Below are 26,643 nucleotides of genomic sequence, written 5' to 3'. Positions count from 1 at the left end.
CTTCTTGAGTGACATTTACTTGTTATATATAGCCAATATTACTACTCAGAAGATATTTCTGCTGATAAAGTTCAGAGGCTAGAGGAGCCTAAGGAAACATGACAAGGCGATGTAATGAGGTATACTCATTGGCATCCTGGAACAGAAATAAAAAAGGATATAAGTAAAAACTAGTGATATACAAATAAATTAAGGACTCTAATAATAATGATGCATCAATATTGGTTCATTAGTTGTTACAAACGTACCATAGTAATGTAAGAGATTAACAATAAGGGAAACTGGGTATAGGGTATTGCAAAAAGCAAGGCTAGATTTTCTTGAAGAGAACCATACAAATATTAGATGTATATCTTCCTTTTCGCTTTCTCTCAAGGGAATTTCAGTCCATGGTAGCTTTGCACTAAAACAAAAGGATCTGACCTGGCCATAGAATTATAGGACATTATTTGTGAAGTGACGTTAATACCTGTGGACTCAATAAGTCACCTGATATATTGGTGAGAGGTGGGGTTTATAGTGGACTGATTACATAGACGGTTTTGACATGAATACGTCCCAAAGAAAGCCTAGAAAAAAAAAAGACTGCATCTTGTGCTTACTTTCTTTGTAATTGAGTTTATACTCAGAATAGTGATGCTTACCAATTGGCAAAACCACTACGTTGGATCACTGAATAAATGGGCAATGTATATTTAGATAAGCACATCCAAATAGATGACTTTAAGCTACTGGAGATCTCCCACTCCATCTTAAGAATGTATCCAAAGGCATCTCCTGCTAGGAATCAAAGTTAAAATCCTGCACTACCAAAAATAAAACAAAACAATACCTCACCACAGAAATAACAGTTACACAAGCAGTAGTGGATGAATACAAAAATATAAAAGAACATGGAAAATTTGCAGGTAAGGAAAACTAGTCCCACCTTCTAATCTCTACAAATGTTGCTCCCAAGCAGGTGAAAATTGTCAAAAATATCAATATTGATTGAAAGAATTTTTTGTAAAAAAAGTAAGAATGGTCTCAAAACAGATATAAAAGACTCCTGATTGACAACAGAAGAGGGTGAAAAATAAGCTAACAAAGTTCAAGAAATATATAGAAGAGAAGTGGAAATGATTATAGAAAATGACCCCATGTAAGAGGCAATACATAGGAAAACAGACACCGCTGAAAATAGAGTAACATAAAAACTAAAACTGAGAAACACAATATTCTATTTTTTAAAGATCAGAACTTAAAAATAATTGAGATTATAAATTGACCAGGGTCTATATGTTTATCTAAAATAGACCAGAGTCAATTTATAAGAAATTGGCATATATGATGATATATCATATATAATTATGATATATGATATCATTATTATAATAATTATAAAGCAAAATTTTTAAATCTAATATTTGGAAACAGTGACTGTATTTTCAGTTGGCCAGAGCCTTGGATTATGTGGGAAGTCCCTAAAGCAGTGAGTGAGTTAACATTGAAGTTAAGAAGGGACAGATCTTACTCAGGGGGAAACCACTTGAAACTGTTTGGAAGATGCACTCATGGTCCTAAATGCATGTCCTGTATCCAATATCTCAAACTCAGATTGCTCAAGATGATAATCTCTGGATTGATAACAACTCTCTAGTAACTGTTATCATCAGACCATATTATTTGACTACAAAACAGTTGAGAAATCAATAAGTAAAACAAAACAAACATGAAAACTTTAAAAATTTAAGAATACATCAACTTTTAAAATCAATAAAAGTAATTTTAATAATTCATGATACAATTAGATCATAATGAAGACCTGAACATCCACAGAAAATAATAATGTAATTCTAGATAACAAAATGTCTAGAATTAAGTCAAAACACATTCATGGATATTGATAGCCTTACATTCTGCATCAGACGGGGTAATAATAATAAGTTCAACATCAAATTTATAAATTAGAAAAAAAAAAAAACCTAAATCACTTGAAAGGGAAGATTTAAAGTTAAAAATAGCAATTAGTAAATAAAGAAAAGAACTTTTAAAATTGTGAAGTTAAAGCTACTCTAACCTATTTTGTACAGAATAATAGACATATAGAAAAAAATACTGAAAGCACAAACAATTCATAAATGTAAAGGGAATACAATGGCATTTACATCAGCAATTAACATATAAGAGAAAAATTATAAACTACTATAAACTTACAGATTTGAAAACTTATTTGAAATCATCAATTTAGACAAATTCCTAGAAAAATATTACTTACTAAAATTAGCCCAGGGCATTAGTTAAGCTTGAATGTTTTGGGGAAATTTTAAAAAATTAAATCAACAATAATAACTTTTATAAAACCAAAACACTTAAGGAAGATAGTATTATGAACATATTTTATAATATAATAATTCTGGCCAATTTTTTTCTATTCTGTAAAGTGGGTAATGCAAAGCACCTGTAAACAATTCACAGAATGTAAAAAGATAAATGGTTCTATTTTTGACTTTCTGGAATAGGCAAAACTAATCTGCAGTGAAAAAAATTGGATTAGTGGTTGCCTTTGAGGAAATAGGGTCAAGGAGCCTGGGAAAGAGATTGAAGGAACTTTCCAAGGAAATGGTAATGATTTATCATGATAGAAGTTTCAATTATATAATATATGCATTTCTCAAACCTCTCATGAAGAGTATACCCAAGATTTGTACATATCTCTGTGTATAAAGTTTACCTAAAAACAGATGAAAAAACATGTAAACAAATATTGAATTCTAGTTACTTTTGTGCATGCTGAACTCTTTAGGGTTGAAATGGATTATGTCTGCAACTTCATTTGAAATGCATCAGAAAACTGAGATAGATTGACAAATGAACAGAAGTATTAGTGGACAGATAGATAGATGATAAAATTATATGTTCATTCTAGAATCAAGGAGCTAAATATATAGGTGCATTATTTCACCTTCTCTGTATGGTTACAATTTTTCATAAGAAAATATTTTAAAACTGTAATGACATATGTTTTATTTATTCGTATGGGTTTTTTCCCCCTCTCTCCCATCAGAGAAATGTATCACCTTAACTCGCTTTCTTAGGCATTAATAAAATTATCTAGTTAATCTACTGGTAGATTTATCTTCTTAATTTGTAACACTTTTCCCTTCTCCTTCCTCTCTTACATTTTGAATGAAGTTGGAAAAATAAGGCAAGATTGATAGAATAAATATAGTAAGCAGTTAACATAAGTGTGTAAAAATAAGACAGGAAACCCTCCATAGTAGAGGTGAAATCACATATTTGGTCCAGGAGTTTGTGAAAAGAAAAATTAAATGAGTCCCAATTAAACCTAGCATGAGGCTTAGTAGACCTGGTGTTTATTTTTTCATTAGAGATTGGAAGAACACACTCCTGGGAATAGAGTGTTTTAAAGGAAGGTCCTTGTTTTCATGTTAATTAAAAATCAGAACTAACCTCAGACTGAGTAAAGAAATAGCAATTGCTTTTTTAACATGGGCAAAGCACCAGAAAGAGCTTCATGGCATTTAATTGCTATGTGTGAACTTGAAGTTAATAGTATTTCACTCTAATAATTTATCACTCTGTACTAAAAAAGCCTCATAAGCATTTATTGCCTGCTGGGCTTGGGTATCAAAATGATTCTCTGGGTCACAAATTTTGGTTATGATTTTGTGTTTTCTTTATTAACTGTAAATAAAATAATAAAACACATTTTTCTAAACATGATGGTTCAAACTTATATAAACAAGTCCTTTCCAAAATTGTAAATAAATCAATTTTGTCTACTTAAAATTTTTATTTCTTTTCATACAGAAACCTTTATTTTGCCATTGAAATTATAAAATCCATTGCAATGCATTTTCAAATAGGGATCAAAAAATAATTTAAATATATCCTTTTCTGAGAATAATGTGGCTGCATTGCAAACTTTGAAAAAAATAAAAATAAAACTTTAATATAAAAATATTTTGTTATATCTTTTTTCAAATAATTTGTAAGAATCATATAAGTAAACTGTGTAGAGAACAAATCCAATAAATTTCCAATCTAAAACCAGAATGTTTTACAGAACTTTGATTTAATGCATGGTAGTCTACTAAATATTTTAGATTAAGAATCATATATTTTAAAAATTATTACAAAAAGTAAAGCAATCTGAAAGATTTTAAAAAATATTACAGACTCATAAAATTTTCTTTTTTTTTTTGAAAAATAAAATTTATTGTGTATTCATTATAAAAGTAATATGTGCTCATTATAGAAAAAGTTAAAACATAGAGAAAAGTAATGATGAAAATAAAAATCAAGTATAATACTACCATCCAAAAATAACCACAGTTTACAGTTTGATGTTGGTTCTTCTATTCTTATCTTCATATTTGTAGTTACTAAATTGGTATTATACTCTATACAGGTTTTTTTTTCCACTTGTTCTGTGTCATTAACTGGTCTTCAGAAACTTGATATTAATAATTACAGACTATTCCATTATGTAGATATACTATTGTTTATTTAACTACTCATTTATTATTAGATATTTATAGAGGGAGGAGTTCCCTGAGGTTTGTCTCTAAAAATAAATGACAGTCATGTTTGTTTTGGGAATCCCAAACCCCCTGGCATTCAAAGCCCTTCACAATTTAACTCCACCCTGTCTTTCCATCCTCAGCTGCCTAAGTCTCCGGTGCAGGGCAGATGTTTAGCCTGTGTGCACGGATGGAGCTGTCCTGTTTGTAAAAATACTAAAATACTTCAGCAGAGGGTTAAATTGCTAGGAAGCCATCTCTGACTGCTGTCCTGAGCAGCAAAATGTTTATACCTCTAGATTAAGGGAGGAAAGCATTGGGTGAATGAATAAAATCACTTCTAGGGTCCTGTTGTCTGTTCCAGAAACAAAACAAGAGAATTTCAAAGCAACAAACTAAAGTAGAGTCTATAAAATATATTTCAGAAACAATAACTGACTTTCAGACTAGAGGTTTATAAAATTAGACATTTTTACAGATGCCATCTTTGCTGAAGTATTAATCATAAAAATCATATGGAAAACATGTATTAAAAACTGGTTTGCCCTTATGTATAGCACTTAAAACAGTATAAACTCCTAAATTTAAGACTCCAGTTTTAAAGGCCAAGGTACTAAAATGTGACTATGCTTTGATACAGCAAAATTTGCATAAGGATAACTTTATTGAGCTTTATTGACGAACTAATGAAATTTGAAGTTTCTATGCCCCAAAATATGATTATGTTACAAATGCTAAAATAAAAAATTATTATTTTAAGTAATAACATAATTGCTGTATCAATTTATACAAAATCAAAGAAAATTTAAAAATAAAAAAAATTACAAAGCCCCAAGAGCTAGGGAGAAATCTTATAATAGTGAAATAGTCTACAGATTCCAGTAGTGTTCCATTCCGAGAAACAGTGCATAAAAATAGAGAATAAAAAAATTATAATACCCTACAGAATGCATGTCTCTTCAACAAAATATGCCTAAATTATTGAAATTCAATTTTTATAATACAATTTTTCCATATGCAATGTAGGTCAAATTTTACCAGTGTGGTAACATTTTTATACCCTGATCCAAATTTAAAATTAATAAAAGATCTACAACCCAGAAGAATATGGGCTCAATATATGCACAATAGCTCACAGAGAAATATACACAATTGCCTTTTAAATAAATGAAAGTATGTTCAGATTTCTTATAAAACTGAGACTGTAAATCAAAATTACAGTGAGATATATTTTCACACTTTACAGGTTGAAAAAATCTGTAATTTTAAAACCCTTCTGTTGTGAAGAAAGAGCCAATTATTGTTGAAAATACAAAATGGTACAATTTCTATGGAAAAAAATTGTAACATCTTTGACTTTCAATTTTGGGATTTTTAGAAAACAATTCCTGAAGTAAAGATAAGTGCTCATTCTTATTTGGTGAGGACAAACCCAAGACACTGAGAATGAGGACAAAAGAGGGGAAAAATAGAGAAAGAAGGAGATCTGTTGGATGCTGGGATAGACTCTCCCTGCACAGAAGAGCAAGGTATTCTAGGCTATTCAGCCAAGTAAGATGTTATCAAACAATTTGATTCATAATCTATGCCTCAGATCAGTTCACAGGTGGTAGAAAAGAGAAGGGATTTATTAACCTAGTTCTTTCCTCTCTCCTAATTCTCATGGTCCAGATTCATCTTATGGACTGACAACTTTACTGCAATTTAAAGTCTTATGGTTTGGCTCCTCTCCTTACCAGGCAGGAAGTCAGTTTCCATCTCCTTTATTGTTTCCTTTGGAAAACAAAGACTCTGGGCATTGGTTGGTCATCTGGCTGCACCTGAGAAGCAGGGTTCAGCACCAGTGGGCAAGCAGAGTCCATCAGCTGTGAAATCACCTGAGGCACAGTAGGCAGCTGAGGGTTTACTGGAGGGACCTCGGCAATCTGAAGAGGCTGATCATATGTACTGTTTGTACCACTCAGATCCAGTTGTTTGTCTGCATTATAACAAGCTTCCACAGTACAACTTAGTGTCACTAGTTTTTGTCAGTACAAAATATACTCAATTTTCCTAAGAGGATAGATCACAGAGTCTCTTTCAAGGTGGTTCTAAGTCACAATCCCCTGTAAAATTTAAGGATATAGAAAAACAAAAGCACAGTCCCTGCTGACTCAGCTGGTCTCAAGGTTACGTAACAGATATGTATCATCTTTCTTCCGCCAAACCGTTCTAAATAGCCCTCACCTCCTGCCAACGCTGTGACTGGTTTAGTTTGCTTACCTGTTGGAGAGACTGAGGTCTTCAGTCTCCAAAGTGTCTGAACTTTTTAATTCCTGCTAGTGTCTGGATTTTTATAGTGCCCAGGGACAGTTATTACTTGACTGGGAGACACAAAAAGACATCTAAGTAAATTCTCTGGATTCCAGAGTGGTCCTTCTTACCCTCATTATGTGGTAGTAACCTTAGTTTTTCGTGGTAATGAGGATTGATTGTTTTAGCAAGTAATTTTTTTTTTCCTTTGCTTATCCACTATCATGAGGAACCCAAAGTAGCAGAGTACTGCACATATTCCAGATCAATGAATCACTTGCCAGTCCTCTTATAAGGTGTTGCCTCCCCTCCATGAACAGTTTTTGTAACCCAACAGACCCAAGTTCTTAAGAATGGAGAGCACAAATGCCAGACATGGAAAACTGAGTTTGACAGTGAGATAAGCTAATCATTCTTACACTCTTTGGTCTAGAAAACCATGTGTAATAGCAGTTGGAGACACAATCTAATTTATTGTTTGTTTTAGTTCAGTGCATCTATCTCATTCTATATAAAAGACTGCACATGTTTAAACTCCTTAAGATACTCTTCATCTGAGTCTTCCTCTATCTAGCCAGATGTTTCCCTATTGGTATGCATTGAAAGTTAACTCTATAGTTAGAAGTCTATTGTTACTGCTCCTTTAATATAAAATTTTGCTTTTGTTCTGAGAAGATTGTATAGCATACCATGCTGGTATTTAAGGCATTTTGTAGGACTCCAGATTTTAGTGTTGGTAAACTACACACACACACACACACACACACACACACACACACACACACACACACACACACACACACACACACACACACACACACACACACACACACACAGGCAATGGCAATAGGTAGATCAAGCTCAGTGAAACGGAGCCTGTATGCTTTAACCCACGCAGACCCCTTGCCCACTTATCCGAAACACTCTATCTTTGGCTTATAGAGCAAGCACAGGTATAGGCAAGAAGAGAGGCTGGCTTGCTGGTTTAAACCTGCTTGGTGTGTGCAGCCTCTGCAGTGCATACTCTCTAGTGGGCTTAGATTTGAGCCATAAAGATCATCACTCATTATATACACCCTGAGAGCTCTATCCATGTATCTTTTCCCCACAACTCCTTGGTTGTAGCTAGATCACTCTTGATGAGAGGAAGTCCATATGGTTTACTCCTACCATTTGCTTCTTGGAATTTTGAGAAGTGATGTTTTGGCATCTGTTTTGTTTTGTTTTGGATGTGCCACTAGATGGGAATCTTGCATTTCTGCCATGCCATATGATGCAGACACCTGGGGGTTTGATGATCCAAAATATCTTGTATAACAAACTATGTGCAATATAATTACCATGGACAAGGATCTCATGCAATATCAGAAATCAGCTACAAAAATTCCAACATCACATATTATCACAACTCTATAACTAATTCTCAGCATAGACATAGTTTTTAAAAAATTTTCCTGCTTATATAATGTTTTAGCTATAAAATTTTATAATTGTTACAAAATTCTAATGTTTCCATTGAAAGAATTTGTAACATGATGGTGATATAAAGGTTCAATTTGAATTAACTTTTATGAGTTTTGAGTCAATAATATTTCTAAAGTTGAGGTTTGCTAACTGCTTTTGAGTACCTGTCATATACTCCTAATGAATATCTTCATGGTTATAAGACATAAATCAATTACATTTTAGTAAAGGGATGTTTTCATTTTGATTATAATGTATCACCACATGTAGTAGATTAAATTATTGTTCTTAATTTCAATCCACTGCAGTAATATTATGCACTGATTATGGCATCCTAGTGAATGGGATTTTATTTGCTGCCTTTGAAATTAATATTTTTCCAAAACACACACTTACATATGTGTGTGTATGTGTATATAAATATATATACACACATATAAAAAAATCTTAAGATTTTAAGACTTTATTTTTTAGAGCAGGTTTAGATTCACCAGAGTGGTACATTTGTTACAGTTGATGAACCTACATTAATACATCTCTATCACCCAAAGTCCATAGTTTACATTAGGGTTTACTCTTGGTGTTGTACATTCTATGGATTTGGACAAATGTGTAATTAATGACATGTATTCATCATTATAACATTATGAACACTGTTTTCACCGCTCTGAACATCCTCTGTGCTCCACTTATTCATCTCTCTCTCCCCTCAAACCCTGGGAACCACTAAACTTTTTACTGTCTCCAATGTTTTGCCTTTGCCAGTATGTTATATAGTTGGAATCATACAGTATGTAACCTTTTCAGAATGACTTCTTTCTTAATAATATTCATTTAAATTTCCTCTGTCTTCCAATGGTTGGATAGTGCCTTTTTCAGTGCTGAGTAATATTCTAGTGGGTGGATGTATCACAGTTTATTTATCTATTCACCTATTGAAGAGCACCTTCATTGCTTTCAAATTTTGATAATTAAGAATAAAGCTGTTATAAACATTCATATGCAGATTTTTGTAAGGATATAAGTTTTTAACTTTTGGAGTTATTGCTGGATTGTATGGTAAGAGTGTGTTTATTTTGTAAGAATTGTCTTCCAAAGTAGCTGTACAATTTTACATTCCCATGAGCAATAAATGAGAGTTCCTATTGCTCCATATTCTAACCAGGATTTGGTGTTGTCAGTGTTTGGGATTTTTGGTTATTCTAATAGATGTATAATGTTATCTCATTGTTGACTTAATTTGCATTTTCATGATGGCATGTGATGTGGAACCCCTTAGATATTTTTATAATGCAATCAAATATAACAGAAATGTGAATTCAGTGGTTTACTAAAAAGAATCTTCGTAGGAAAAAATTGTAAATGTCTTAAAACACATGAGCTTTAATGGGTTCATGGAATGGCTCTCAGACCTAAACTCACCCACAAATAATACACGATATTCACAAAATAAACTCAAAATCACTGGGCAGCCCTGGCAGCTTATAAGAAAGGGTGGACCCCTTTCTTTTAAGAAAAGACCTATATAAATTTATATGCAAGCTCAATTAAAATCAAATTACCTAATTTGTTTTTTAAGCCAAAAACTGGTACTTATTAGATGATTTCAGTCATAAAAAGTTATAAAAAGTACTGGAGTATGTTTACTATATTTCTCTAAGCGTAAAAATATTGTTCTTTTAAATTTTAACATTGTGAACATAAATATCAATTACAGCATAAGCTTTAGCACATAAAGAATTACTTTTAGCTTGCCATCTAATTTATCTATATGAAATAAAAAATTATCTGATGATACCAGACAAATAAAAATACCTATACTTAACTCATCATGATATTGATAAAAAGTAATGATGTTAAACAAAAATGAATGAATTTAATATTACACACCACACAAAATTTTACATTCATTAGTGTTAATAATTTTATAACTTAGAGTTGTACCATAAATACTAGAACCAAAATCTTTGACTGTCAAGTTTTAAATTATATTTGTTATTCACATGGTTTCAAGTCAAAATATTACAAATACTTGAGTGATTTGCATTTGACCAGTATAGGAATGCACATAAGTCTTTCTAAGGAAATAAATTAAAAATTAATTTATAGCAATTCAGAGTAGAGACCACATAAAATCAAAATGAGCCCAGAAACACTGCTGATCCAAAATGATAGATTATAATACATCCACCTGACAGTGCAGAAACCAAGCCATCATGAATAAATATAAGAAGAGCCTTGAACAGCTTAATAAATTCCTGTAAATCACTGCCTCAACTCCATTTACTGTGTCAGCAGCAACAAAGATACACACATTGGTAAATATGATGGAACTTAAATTCTGATGATGAGGAAAAGATTGAATAAGATTAGCAACCATAGTACATAGACTTCTTTGTGAAAAATTTTGGAGCCATACTTATGTATAGAAATAATTATTTCTTCTCTTTATAATATGATGTGTGTAAATTTTGACATTCAGATGTTTATTATTTTGAAAATATTTTCATCAGAATGTCTAACTATGTGTGTGCGTGTGTGTGTGTGTGTGTGTGTGTGTGTGTGTGTGTACAATCTGTCAAGAACTTAAATGTTCATTCACATATGAGTCTGAAAACAAAATTTCTAATTAGTTTAAATGCCCAGGGATTGTGAACCTAAAATAGTGTTGAGCAGTGAGGAAGACTACAATAAAACGTGTGCATTTGTGGAATAAAAGTTTGAATTAGTGACAATAAATTAATAAATATATAAAAGAAATTATTTTTCAGACACTTTCAACTCTAATTTTTAAAGCTTGTGTTATTCAGAAATTTTGAAAAATATATTAATACCCAATTACTTAGTTTTGCTTCCTTTTTTTCCCCTCTTTTTAAGCCCATTGATTTAAATGGCCTTCTCAGAGATTCTAGACATAGAAGTAAGGTGGCACCCAGGTCTCCTCCTCATCCTTATTTTAACCAGAATGTCTTCCTAAAATACTCCATTTGAGGAAATCCCTAAACTATTTAATTTTAAAAGCTGTTTTTCCCTTTCGGCACTAAAAAGAAATGAGCTATCAAGCCATGAGGATACATGAAGTAATCTTACATGCACATTACTAAGTGAAAGAAGCCATTCTAAAAAGGCTACCTACTGTATGATCCAACTCTGTGACACACTGGACAGGCAAAACTATGGAGACAGTAAAAAGATCAGTGATTGCCAGGGCCTGGGGAGAAGGGAAGGATGAATAGGTGGAGGACAGAGGATTTTAGAGTAGTGAAAATAGTCTGTACCATAGTATAATGATGGACACATATCATTATACCTTGGTCCTAACCCATAGAATGTACAGCAGCAAGAGTGAAAGGTAATGTAAACTATGGACTTTGAGCGATAATGATGTGCCAAGGTAGAGTCATCAGTTGTAACAAATGTATAAATCTGGTGGGGAATGTTGATAATGTGAGAAGCTATACATGAGTGAGGGTAGGGGTGGTTAGGAATCCTGTGCTTTCCCCTCAGTTTTGTTGTGAACATAATACTGGTAAAAAAGAAACTCTATTAAAATAATAATACTATACAGAAATTTTCCTTTATTTAAAAAAGAGTTTCTATTAGATTTTGAATTTGCTTTTAATGTATTCATTTCTCAGTTTAGTGTTTCTCTATTCTGGATAGCTCTCTGTTCTTTTTTGCAGTAAATGTCACTTAATATTGAAGATGAGGTATAATTTTTGTCATCTTTATATTTCATACTTCAGTAGATTTTTTAAAAAATATAAGTATTTACTTCCTGCAATTCTCTGGCATAATGTATTCTTTCACTTGTAATGTTCACTTTAGTAACAGATTGTTTGTATGTTTATTTTTCCTTTTTTATCCTACATTAAGGTAAATGTTTCAAACTTTTTATTTAGTCTTCAGACATAATTCACACATTTCTCTTAGCTCTTCTCACTGTACACCACAGATATAATTTACATGATATCTTTAGCTTTCCTCATTGTATACCTGGATGAATTTCAGGTTTTTTAAAAAAAAATCAGGTTTAGATATTGAGTGAAGATAGATATGCCCATCTCAGACCAATATCTCATGTTCATCATAAATGTTAGTATTCTTCAGACCTCAATCATCAGTCACCTTATCTTTTCAACTTTTTTTTTTTTTTGGTCCTCCCAGGCTGATTTCATCCACATAATTTTTGTTTCAACAGTACCCATAAGCTGATAAAATGTACACATATATTTCTATTTAATTCCTTTTAGTTTTTCCTGAGTTCTAAACCACATATAATTGCCTAAATATATCTCAATTTGGATGTCTCTTGAGCAAGCCAACAATTTCAGCATGCCAAAATATTAGCTCATTTTCCATCTACATAAGAACTTCTTTTCATTTAATCAATATTTATCAGTCTGCTCCTTTACCCTCCTTCTAAATACAAACTGGTTTATCAGTTATCACTTCTTAATGAAAATTTGACAAATTCCTGACTTTGCCTTGGATCTTTTGACTATTCAAATCATTTCCAAAATTCTGGAAACTGGGGTTTCTAAGTCACAATAATTTTTCTGTTGTTAACATTCTTTTCTAAAGCAAATAATATTCTCTTTGATATAGTTTGATTTTCCTCGATTCATTCTAGAAGTCTCTGTCTCCCATCAATTTACTTTATCTCTAAACCTTCCTTAACTATATCTTCACCAAGAGCTCCTACTACATGAACTAAATTAATGTTCTTCTAGAGCCATTTCCTCTTATGCCTCAACATCTGTAAATGGCACAGTTTCTGACATTTCTTTACATTTACCCCAAATTAAACTCTTCATCCTCTTGGAAGTATTTTCTAAATCTTATCTTTCTTTCCTATATCTGGAGAGAGAGATATATATATTATACACACATATAGATATGCATATATATCTGGCTATATATATACATAAATATGCATAAATTATATGCGTATATATAAATTATAATGTAGCTGATATTTACTTGTTTTCTCTGCCACTACCTGGAAGATAGATAATGTGTTTTTAAATCCTGGATTCCTAGCATTTAGCACAAGTGTGGCTGGAGACACATCATACTTTTTATAAGGGAGTTTAATAATTGAATGCTTAAATTTCTAATATATGTATGATATATAGATGATATTAACAAATAATTAGTAACTTATCTGATATTTTTTAACCTTAAAGTGAGATAAAAATGTAAAGTGCATAACTTTGTATAATTTATATTAAATCTCTTAGATGACCTCACATCTCTGCCTACAAAAACTCATCCACCAAAAACAAAAAATTATGTATAGTGTGTAGATAGTGGGTTTTGTTTCAAATTAAATATTAAAATTAATCATAATTTTATGTTGTAATAGAACAAAGCTAGACAAATGTTTTTATATTTAACTTGTCTTAAGACTCAACTATTGAGTCAATAGGATTTTTTATTTTTCTCATTTCTGGTTGCATAATGAAAAGAACATTTATGTTACTGAGTCCAAGCTCATACTACTCATGGCATGACAGGCCAATAAACTGAGAGACGAGGTGTTGAGGTAAGGAATAGCGACTTTATTTGGAAAGCCAGCAGACCAAGAAGATGGTGGACTAGTGTCCCAAAGAACTGTCTCACCAGAGTTAGAATTCAGGCTTCTTTTATACTAAAAGGGGAGGGAGTGTGGCTGGTCCTTGCAGACTTCTTGTTGCCGGCCAGGTCCTGGAGTGGATCTGATAATCCTTTGTTCTTGCAGCTGCCCATGTAGATCTGGTCATCATGTTTCTGTAAACCTCCAACAAGACAAATGTTATTTTCTGTTCTGCCACTTTTTATCTCTATAGGAATGAAACGTTTTATGGCTTTAAAGGTCAAGCCTGGGAGGCAGAGCGTTGAGAAAGGGCTATTATGTATCCTTCAGGCTATAGGCAATATTCTTTGACTGATTGAAGAGACCAAGGTGCTGAGCCTGCATGACTAATCACAGGCAACAGAGCACAAAGGTTAGAGCTAAAGTAATAGATCCAATATGGAGTCAGGTTTGTTCTTCTCTGTTGTATTGAGACTGGAAGTTGCAACTTCTACTAATGATATAAAAGACTTCCATATAATGGACTAGTGAGCAGCTGGTTGTGATTTGACTGAATAAATTTGATGTGTTTAGCAATTAAATAAACAACCAGATACCTGAACTAAGGTTGCATCAGCTGTAATTGCAGTCATCAAAGTTATGATGATGGCTGAGATCCTATATTACTTTTCTGGTTCTTAGACTGGGGAAGATAGTAGATTATCTATGATACAGGGAAGCTTGGAAGAATAGAAATATTATGCACAAAGAACAAGGTGTGAGAATTTGGGGTGGGCACACCGAATGATAGAAATCAATTGAAAATATTTTTATTCAATTATTTGTTGATTCATTCTCATTTCAGTTATTCAATAACTGTAAATTAGAAAACTATAACAGATGTTCAAGTTTAAGAAAATATTAGTGTCTTAGTGTTTATTGACCATGCATATATTCAATACATTAAAAAAACCCACTTGGAATACACTGAAAAGAAAAAACAACTTAAATATAGTCTCCTTGAGTTTAAAACATTCCTAACATATTATATTTGCATTTAGTAGTTAAAAAAAATGATAAAAATTTTATCAGGTAGTCAGATTTCTACCTCTTAAAAAGGTAGGAAACTTATTGCTGCTTTTTCTCTTCCACAGTCCAATATTTGAAGATGTCATAGGCGCCAAAAAGCAACTAATATGAGAGCTTAGTTTAACCAAAAAGAAAAAAGAAAAAGAAAGAAAGGAAGGGACGGAGGAAGGAAAGAAGAAAGCAAGAGAGAGACAGGGAGGGAAAGAAGGGGGTGGGAGAGAGACAGAGGTGGGGGTGAAGGAAGGAAACAAGGAAACAAGGAAGGAAGGAAAGAAAGTCAGAGCCCATTATGAGACTCCATGATCTGTTGCTCAAAGTGTAAGAGGAAAAGCTCCCAATGATAAGAAATTAAGAGAAATATTTTAGTTATATATTTTATTTTCTCTACATTGTGCTTCTACCCCATCACTACCGCAAAGCAGAAATGCAGCAGCAACCGTATGTGATGGAGTGGAATCGTCACACCAAGCCAACTCACAAAGCATGGCAGGCGTGGGAGCTGATAAGAGACACAGGCCCACTGCTCAGCCCAAATGCATTTTCTCCTTACCTCTAGGGTACTGCAGCTCAAGAGAACTTTTGGAAAGAGCAATTCCTCTCACAGAGCACAGGGAGAGTTTATTCTTTGGTTTGTGGGTGGGAGGAAAAACAGCAAGTGGTTGAGCCAGACTATAAAATAAGAGCAGCTAAACCAAGCTAAAACCCACAAAAATATTCTCTGCTCTGTCAGCAGCTATACTAACCAGGACCTGAGCTCTAGGCCCTCATACATAACCCACTGAGAGAGCATATAGCCCCAGAGTAATATGAGTCTAATGGTTAAAAATACCAAGCAACTCAACTGGCCTAAAAGAAACATCACAAATGAAACAACCTATAGCAAATGAAGCAGAATCATGTACCCAGGACAAGTTAGTATTGCAAATAAATTTTCATATATTCCCAGAGTTTAGAAAAATTAGAAAGTAGGATTAGAACATCCAAAAGATGAAGGAGAAAGTACTGGATAAGAAAAGAAAAAAGTGAAGTCAAAGAATTACCAAAGAAGGTAATGGGTGGGTTCAATATCAGAATAGACACACAGAATAAAGGAATGAAGTGGAATAATAGTCCGAAGACCTATCCTAGAAAGTATAAGGGAGAGAAAAAGAGAGGCAATATGCATCAGAACGCTTAGGTGACTGGAGTTTAGATTTAACATTAATATATTGTAAAATATTAATGACAGAGAAGAAATAATTGAAGAAATGACTAAAAATGGCCTATACTTAGTAAAGATATTAGCCCTCAAAATGAAAGAGCTAATGTATTTCTAGTAGGTAATAATAAAACATCACTGAACCACACTACAGTGAAAATTAATAATAAAAAAAATTGGAGAAAAATCACTAAGCCTCTAAAGAAAAAATAGATCATATAAAGTAAATAGAATCAGATTGAAATAAGATTAATCAACTGCAAAAATGGATATAAGATGACAGTAGACTAGTAATTTCAAAGTAATACTGGAAAACATCTTCAATTTTATATCATGCAAAATAATTATTTAAATCTGAAAATAATAAAAAGATATTCTAAGTCACACAAGATCCTCTTGAAAATAGAAAAGCTTGGAGAAAATCAGTCATAAAAGAAATGCATTTACAAGAATGCAGTTGTGAGAAAAGTAAATAATTGATTCATTTTCCAGTCACAAAAGTAAAATAAAATAACAAGAATATTTATAAACACACACACACGTTGATAATATTAAGACATTTAAAGAGTAACTTTTCAAAACCCAGCCTCTCCTCTTGATTTTTTAAAGTACCATTTTATAGAATATAGATGACTAAAAATGCTTGCCTATGCAGACTTACCTACCTGGGTGGGAGGGGGAGAGGGGGTAGCTGGAAAACATGTCTGACCATTGAGTTGAAAGGTGAGGTTTATCCAGAAAGATCCTTACTTTGCTAATAGAGTAACCCCTGCCTGATTCAAATGTTCTGTTTTCACCTGAAATGTAGGCAAATTGGGAAAATTTCGCCAGTCATATTAAGACTAGGGAGCAACAAAGAGTTGGACTTGTGAGATGTACTCACAAGTACGACATAATTAAAATATGGCAAGTGTCTGGGTTCTGCTATTATCACTGAACTATTCTGTTTTCTTCCCTTCAGTTTTACTATTACATGATGAACATAAATTCCTCTCTGTTTATGCCACTGTAGCAGAGATTTTTTAAAATTTTCAGCTAAATGCATTTTACATTTTAAAAATATCAATGTATCTAAGCCAGAAAATAAGACAATAAATACTATTTTTTAAAAAAGATAATAAAGAGAACCATGAAATAAAATGGCAGATACACCCTCATTATAATACTTAACACAATAATAAATGTGCTTAACTCACATACCCAACAATATAGGTGAAGGTTCTATAATTAACAAACAAATATAAACAAAACCAAAAAATAACTTTTAAAACTTACAAACATGATCTGCAATTTATTTTCTATGAAACACTTTAATGGTTACATGTGGAAATACAGAATGGCAAAATATTTAGAGAACTGGAAAAAGATGCAGTAGATAAAGATGACTGCAAAGAAGAGCAACTTTAATCAAATTTAAAGCTAAATATCTTAATTGACAAAGAGGAACATTTATAGATATATTCAAACTTTCATCCAACTTTTATTTTTTCACTTCATGTAGTCCTGACTTGTTTGAAAACTTGAAGATACAGAGGCCATAATGTAAGCTACCATCCCCATTAAATTTGCATCTGATGGTATTCCTAGCTATGACTGGGTGTAATAATAATAATACACGGAATATTTACTTGAGCACTGGTCCCATTCCTTCCAAAGGGCTTTTCTCCTGCAGTTGTCTCTTCACTCTTCATTTCTTCCCTTTCTATACAATAATTATCCTAGAAACTCCATGAAATATTGCAGTGCATATGGTAAATGACTGAGGTAGCACTCAGAATCAATCTTTACCTCCTTCTAGTGTAAATTCCAAAACTAGAGAGGCTGAGATACTAAACATTTTATTTCCCAGAGCCCTTGTAATGAGTGTTTTGGATATCAGGTAGGTTCTACCACCTTGCTGCATCATGAGAGATTTGGAAGCAGCACTGGGATAAGAGTGTGTCTTCTAGCTCTTTTACTGTCAGGCAAGCACAGTCATAGAAAAATTGGAGGGATTTGACAGCAAAGTGTCCACCACGTCATTAGCTTAGTCTGGAGACTAGCTTCATTGCTGTTACGTGGTGATTGCAAGAGTGGTGGTTGCTTCGTAATCGTTAAATACCAGCTACCTTGAAGTCAGTAGTTCCAATGTAGGACTTAGGATTCCCTGCATTTAGGGAGGGGACTGTCTGGGAAGGATTCCCTGCATTTAGGGAGGGGACTGTCTGGGAAGAAAATTCACCCCAAATATTTCAAATGAACAACTGTAAATGGATTAATAACAGAGGTGTGGGCAGGGGTAAGGGATCACAGAAGGGATATTGATGCGCCCAGCATTAGTTATGTCACTTGAGCTGAGGAGGCAAGGTGAATACAAAGTGTTACTGTAGCCCTGGGAGAGCTCCACCCCGGGGAAGCTCTGCTCGGCAAGAGCTGATGTCTTCTACTAGATTGATGTTGTTGTTTCAATATCTAATTACATGTCTCTTTAGTCTTAAAATCATTGTGTAGTGTTTCTATTTCCTGCCACAAAATCCTAAACCCCTACTTATAAAATTGCTGTCTTGATTCCACATCCTTACTGCATCATTTCTATGCAACTCTTTACTGCAGCTGAAAAGTTTACACACTCCCTGTCTCCATTTCTTCTCTAATTTTCTATTTGACCCAATCCACAACGAGTCATCCCTACTCTTTCGCCCTCACCTTTCTTCAGATCAGGTTCTTGTCAAAGTCACTAGTGGCTTTCATTTTGCCAGAAACAATGATGAAATTTTAGTTCTCATCTCTCTGAACCCTTGAGTAGAAACTTTCTGTAACACTCTGTTGTTTCCTCCACTCTTCATGAATTCACATAATCCATCACTGAATAACTTTCATCATTGCAATCTCTACATATCTGAGACCTTCCCGGTTGCAGTTCTCAGACCTCTTCTCTTCCTTGTCTTTACTTGCTCTTCAACTAATCTCATTTAGTCCCATGGTTTTAAACACAATCTCTATTCTGATGATTCACGAATTTATATCTCCAAACCTTCTTCCCCTTACATTTAAGACTTATATAGAAATGTCTCCTCAACATCTATATTTGTATATCTAATGATTATTTCAAATGTATTGGGCTTGAAGCAACTTGATCTTTCCACAACTACCCAACTTTCTAAATGGTATTTCCACATTTTCTCATGTTCAGGCAAAAATATTTGGAGTCATCCTTGATCTCTTTCTCTCTCATACTTAATAGAAAATATGCCAGGAAAGGCTGCTGGATCTATGTTTAAATTCATTCAGAGGCTCTCCACCTGTCACTATAATCACAGCTAGCAATTTGACCCAAGTAATCATAATAACTTTGCCTGGATTACCAAGACAATTTCCTATACTGTCTCCCCATGTTTTACCAATTTTACCCTTTATTCTTCATACAGAATTCAAAATGGGCCTTAAAAGCTGTAGGTTAGGTTGTGTTATTCCTCTGCAACAAACACTCTAAATGGTTCATATCTCACTCAGAGGAGCAGCCAAGTCATTCATTCCACAGACTAAAAGCCCTACATGAACAGCCAGCTATTTCTTTTCATATTTCCCTACCTTATCCTGCCCCAGCCAGGAGGGGCTTCTTTATTTCCCTTGAATACCAAACTTGCATTTATCTCATGCACTTAGTACTTGCTATTCTCTCTGCTGGGCTATTCTCCTAGAATATGTCTGGTTCACTTCTTCACATTTTTTCTCAATATCCTATGTCAAATACCATTTTGCTTTTGATCTCCATTTCTTAAATTGCCTGTATGGTCACTTGGTATATTGTTCTTGTGTGTTTGTGTGTGTGCATGTATGTATATATATATTTCTTTGATGCCTCTCCTCCAGCAGTAAAATGCAAACTCCATGAAAACAAACACTGTAATTCAGGGCTCATAGTAGGCAGAATTCTAAGATGGCTCCCACTGATACCCACCTCTTTGTTTCCATGTCCTGTATAATCCCTTCTCATTAGTGCAAACTGGGCCTAGTGACTTGCTTGTAATGAATAGAGTGTAACAAGAGTTATGGGATGTTACTTCTGAGATTAGGTTGCAAAAGACAGTTGATTTCCACATTGCTCTCTCTCTCTGTCTTTCTGTTTCTTTCTCTCTCTGGTTCTTCTTGGGTACTTGCTCTAGTAGAGCAAACTGGAGGGACCCATATGGCAAGGAACTGAGGATGGACTCTAGCCAATCACTAATAAGAAACTGAGAGTTTTGTTCAACAACCGTTGAGGGACTGAATCCTGAATCACATGAATGTGCTTAAAATTGGATCCTTTCCTAGTGAAGTCATCAAAAGAGACCAAAGACCTGGCTGACATTTAAAAAAATTTTTTATTGGAGTATAGTTGATTTACAATGCTGTGTTAGTTTCAGGTGTACAGCAAAGTGAATCAGTTATACATATACATATATCCACTCTTTTTTAGATTCTTTTCTCATATAGGCCATTATAGAGTATCGAGTAGAGTTCCCTGTGCTATATAGCAGGTTCTTATTAGTTATCTCTTTTATATATAGTAGTGTGTATATGTCAGTCCCAATCTCGCAATCAAAGCTATCATGAGGTATCACCTCACAGTGGTCAGAATGGCCATCATCAAAAAATCTACAGACAATAAATGCTGGAGAGGGTGTGGTGAAAAGGGAACCCTCCTACAGTGCTGGTGGGAATGTAAGTTGGTACAGCCACTATGGAGAACAGTATGGATTTTCCTTAAAAAAACAAAAAAAGAACTACCATGTGACCCAGCAATCCCACTCCTGGGCATATACCCAGAGAAAACCATAATTCAAAAAGATACATGCACCCCAATGTTCATTGCAGCACTATTTACAATAGCCAGGACATTGAAGCAACATAAATGTCCATCAACAGAGGAATGGGTAAGGAAGATGTGGTACATATATACAATGGAATATTACTCAGCCATAAAAAAGAACAAAATAATGACATTTGCAGAAACATGGATGGACCTAGAGATTGTCATATTGAGTGAAGTAAGTCAGACACAGAAAGACAATATCATATGATATCGCTTATATGTGGAATCTAAAAAAATGGTACAAATGAACTTATTTACACAACAGAAGTAGAGTCACAGATGTACAGATGTAGAAAAGAAACTTATGGTTACCTGGTTGACATTCTGATTGTAGCCTGTGTGAGATTCTGAAGTAGAGGACCTGGGTAAGCCATGCTAAGACCCTTGACTCTCAGAAAATGTGAGAAAAATGTTGTTTTGCTCCAATAAGTTTTGTAGTATTTGTACACAGAGCATAAATAATGAAGTGCTATATCCCCTCCATAGAGGAAATACTCAGCAAATACTAGGAAAATCATATTAAATTGTCATTTTTAAGGTAAAAAATGTTCAAATGTCAATATTTTCATCAACTTTAACATACATTTGTTGAATGGAGTAATGAAGAACTTGCAGAAATGCAAACAGGAACATAAAAGTATAAAGTTCCTTAAAGAACTTAAATAATTTAAAGTAGTACTTAACTCATTTAAAGTAATTAAGAGGTAACCAGGATAACTTAGTGGAAAAAAAACAGTGGTTTTGAATGTCATTTTTCCAGTTTCTGGCAATGAGATATTTGGTAAATTATCCTCAAATATTTTTTTAATGGATAATATTAAAGGTCATGAAGAACCTAGTGGCAAGACGGGAATAAAGACACAGACCTACTAGAGAATGGACTTGAGGATATGGAGAGGGGGAAGGGTAAGATGTGACAAAGTGAGAGAGTGGCATGGACATATATACACTACCAAACGTAAAATAGATAGCTAGTGGGAAGCAACCTCATAGCACAGGGAGATCAGCTCTGTGCTTCGTGACCACCTAGAGGGGTGGGATAGGGAGGGTGGGAGGGAGGGAGATGCAAGAGGGAAGAGATATGGGAACATATGTATATTTATAACTGATTCACTTTGTTATAAAGCAGAAACTAATACACCATTGTAAAGCGATTATACTCCAATAAAGATGTTAAAAAAAAAAAGACAAAAAAAAATTATTTTGGAGTATTGTTATGAAGATGAAGTAATAAAAACTAGAGAGCATAACTAGTTTACTGTTTGACATAGTGAGTTTTTAAAAAATAAGTACTGTTCAAGAAAAAATATTGCTTTATTTTACTATATGTCAATATAAATTTGGGGGGGTTTTACCATAATATGAGGAAACTGAAAAATAAAGAAAGCCAGCTAAATATTTGGTATAAAAATATTGGGCATAAATAATCTTTCTTTACACAATCCACTTTCTAACATTAATCATTTATAATTTTATTTGGAATATTTATTTCTATAGAATCAAGATAAAGCTCTTAGAAGTTATTTAATCAATTAGATTTAAGGTCAATATTCTCAGATAGCCTCATAGTTCAAAAGGAAATGATTATCTTAGTTTGAATCAAAGCCATATATTTAGGTTCAGAATTAGACTTTTCAGTAACAGCTTCTATAAAATATTCAAAAGCTAGAAGACATTTATCTTAAATGTCAAGTAAGGGACACACATTTTAGAAGCAAATCTCGGTGATTTATGTCTGATGCTTTTCTATTTTTTGTTAATACAGATATATTAGTAAGTTAAAACTTTAACAAAGGATAAAGAAAAATGGTGGAAGAAATCTCTTTATATTTAAGAAAGCTATGAGAAATATTTTCATGATGGTTGTCCAAATAGAAAAACAATACTAATTTGGGGAGCATATCCTTATGTCCGGAAAACATAGGAAATATGTATGTATAGTATATGTCTGTCTCATTTGAGGAAGACGGTGAACATTAACTGCTAATGATCTCACCTTATATTCACAAATTTTGTTAAAACAGTTTGTTCTCCGTTATAAATATTTATATACTATGTTTTGCATTTTAAAATTATGTGAAACGCCAAAATATTTTATTCAATTTGTATGATTCCAGATATGCCTTTCTTTCAGTAGACATTTGAAATATACAGAGTATGGTTTCACATAGATAAGAAATGTAAACTATTGCCTGAATTCAATTCAATTATAACTAAACACAACTATTTATGAAATTGAAGAGCATATTATGATTATGAACTAAATATATTAGTATGGTATGGACATTGGTGACATATAAAGAATGAAAAAAATATGAATAAATATGTAAATGGCACAATCATCTTAGAATGCTAGAAAATATTAATATTATTATGGACTTTTATGCATTTGTAATTTTTTTGCTTTAGTTGTAAAAAATGTAAGCCTATTGACAAAATTTGTATTTTTATTTATAAAACATTAGGTTGATTGTAAAATATGTATGTGTGTACACACATGCACAGAGTACACATATACATATATACATATATGTAAACATATTAAGACATGTATACATACATAAAGTGGACAGTACATTATAAAATCACACTTGCATAAAATATCACCAAGAATGACACAAGAAATTTAATAACTGGATTGACTTTGAGTAAATAAAGTGGGTGACTGAAGTAACAATACTGTGATATAGAATGTTTCCTGTCTAACTGTATCAGTCATTCCTTACACTACAATTTAAGTTCTTGAGCTCTCACTGGTGCAGTCTCAGCTTGAACTCTAACTGGCTTCAACTGGTAAAATACAAAATGCTTCTGCCTTATGTTCATAACCCCCCCGCATTTGGCTCTCTCACTGGTGCTTCTCTGTAGATTTGAGATGCGAGATCCCCTGGGATCCACCCATAACTGCACAACCAAAACTATAGGTGAGTTATTAACCATGCGGTGAACTCTTGATAAATGAGAATTGGAGACAAGCAAATTAATTCTTTGCTTTTCTTTTGGCTCTCCTACTTCCCTTGCCTCACTGGCTTTTTTTCACCTTACCTCTATTCCCTGGAATTATAGTTCCTAATAGAATGGTAGTATATAAACTTCTACTGTGATTTCTGCTTGTTGGGGGGCATATAGGCCAAGACAGTTGGTTCCAGGAGTGTTCTTAAAACCAAACCCTCAGGGTGGAATTTTGGAACTACATTACTCATGGTCCTGATGGCAACAAGTTGGTCTTAGTTAACCCCTGGCATCTGTGGAGTCATGATTATTATCATTCTCAACTATTATTAATTGAGATCAGTACATTTGGCAAATGACCTGTTGACATATGCAGTAACTGTGGGGCTTGAAGAGTAACCGACTCAGTGATAAGAAACATTGTCCAAACCAGAGTCACAAGGATTTTCTCAGTTTCTTGTATCTTTTCTTATAGGGGTTTTATAAGTTTTAGCTTTTACATTCACATTATAATCCATTTTGAGTTTTATTTGTTTGTTTTATGGTGTGATTATTGGGTTGAGGTTTAGTGTTTTCCCATCAAGTTGTTAAGGCAATATTCTTTTAGAAGACTAATCATTCCCAATTATATTGTATGGTAGCATTTGTTGAAAACAAGTTGACCAGATATATGTGGATCTGTTTTGGCCTCTCTGTTCCTCTCTGTGTACCTTTATGTTCATCCTAATACACCCCATCCCCCTACCCCTAACAAAATCACCATCTTGATTAATGGAGATTTTTATTAAATAGCAATTTGGTAATATAAGTTCTTCTACTGGGTTTTTCCTAATGAAAATGTTATTAACTATTCAAGGTCCCTTGCATCGTCAAATAAATTTTAGAATCACATATATGTGTGTGTGTGTGTGTGTGTGTGTGTGTGTGCGCGCGTGCACATGTACACACACACACATAAAGTGGGTGGTGTTTAAATAGAAAATGCAAGGAGTTTATAGATCCACTTGGGGAGAATTGAAGTCTTACTATGCTGAGTCTTCCAATCTATGAACACAGTACATGTCTCCATTTATTTGGGTCCTGTTAATTTTTTCTCAGGATGGTTTTGTAATTTGCAGTGTACATATTTATACATATTTGTTAAATCTGTTATTACATTTTCATCTTTTTCGATATTATTGTGGGTTTGAATCAAATTATACTCACCATAAAGCTAATGTTGGTAGAATTTTTATTTGTCATAAGTGATCCATTTATTCTCCACAGAAAATTTTAGTGTTCTTTTTTGTTTTTGTTTTGTTTATTTTGTTTTCTTTATAACATTCCTTTGTGTGGGTTGTTCCTTAGATTTTTTTTTTTTAATTGTCTATGGGCCCTTTAATTCTAACAGCTACTTTTAAAAAATTATGTAATTAATCCCCATCTTTTCTTCAAATATTTTCTTGTCTGTCTTAAATTTTACTTCTTTTGAGTTTCCTGGTTTGTTCTTCTGTGCTTCATTCTGGGTGGTTTCCTCAATCTTGTGTTCTTATTCACTTATATCTTAACTCTGTTTGCTATACAGACAACTTATTGTGTGCTCTACCTCTCCAATTATGTATTCTAAAGCTGATTATTTGCTAATTTATAATTATTGGCTGACTAATTCTAATGTTGCTACAGCTGATGAAATAGATAATCTAGAATACTGTGTTAGACACTGCTCTGTCAACAACATACAGGAAGGAAAGCTATCGTACTGTTCATAGCATCCCCAGAAAGCTGTCTGTAGTAAAGTAGATGAGTCTTTGGGTGGAAGATACATAAAATTGAAGAGGAAATCACAGTTAATTAGATCTCAATTCATAAAACAACTTAAATTCAGAATTTCTCCCTGCACCCCAAAGTTAGACAGTTTATGAGGTGAAACTTACTAAATGGCAGTTGACCATAATTGGACTATAAGGGTGACTGCTAGTTATCACTTTGTCCACACATATTTGTCTCACTTCTAGTATACCTGGGCTATGTTCTGAGTTGGGGGCGAGGTCTGTGGTTTTAAACAATAATGGAGAGGAAGCAAGGGCAGAACTCAACAATTCCTTTCCTATTTTGTCTTCTTACAACTACTGTTTCATTTTTATCTTTGTACATATAAAAAGGTGGCTATTTTACACTTTTATTTCTTCTATATTTAGCTAACTTTTTCATTGTACTTCCTTAATTTTAAGAAAGTGTATTTAGCTATTTTTGTGGGTTTGAATTCTTATTCTTTTTTCCAACTACAAATTTTTAAATATGATTTTATTTCCATTTAATAAAAATTACCTTATTTTTCATTTTATCAGAGCTTCATTATTCAATAAATCCAATAATCTCCACATTGCATTGTAGATCACTCTGATCCAGTATTTTAATTCTACCCTTTTTTTAACCCCACAAATTATCATCTGTGCTATTACTGGTGATTTTATTTTTATTTCAATATAAATATTTACTAATATTTATTACATACTACCTACTCTTTTGCTTACTATTTATTCTCACATCTCCAGAATTCCTTCTGAGTTCATTTCCTTCTTCTTTCTGGATTCTGTCCTTTAGGACTTCCCGAGCATTGTGGAGATATTTGTATTTTTGTACTCTCTCTTTTTTGATCTCCCTGACTCTCTTTCTCCTTTGCCTTTGTTTTTTCTTTCTTGAGAAAACTGATTACTGATTCATTGGTACATAACTCTAGGTTAATCGTTAT

The 26,643-nt window shown here is 33.2% G+C and overlaps 1 long non-coding RNA gene across 1 annotated transcript in view; it reads left to right on the top strand.

The window, feature by feature from the left end:
• LOC309653662 overlaps positions 1-25,510 on the top strand; it is a 61,644-nt gene extending 36,134 nt beyond the window's left edge. Inside the window, exon 6 of the long non-coding RNA XR_014259350.1 lies at positions 23,829-25,510. This is a non-coding gene — a long non-coding RNA (uncharacterized lncRNA). The remainder of the gene's footprint in view (positions 1-23,828) is intronic.
• The last annotated feature ends 1,133 nt before the right edge of the window (positions 25,511-26,643 follow it).

This window comes from Balaenoptera physalus, assembly GCF_965194825.1.
Source record: "Balaenoptera physalus genome assembly, contig: HAP1_SCAFFOLD_789, whole genome shotgun sequence".
NCBI lineage: Eukaryota > Metazoa > Chordata > Mammalia > Artiodactyla > Balaenopteridae > Balaenoptera > Balaenoptera physalus.
This window is presented reverse-complemented; position numbering and strand designations above follow the sequence as displayed.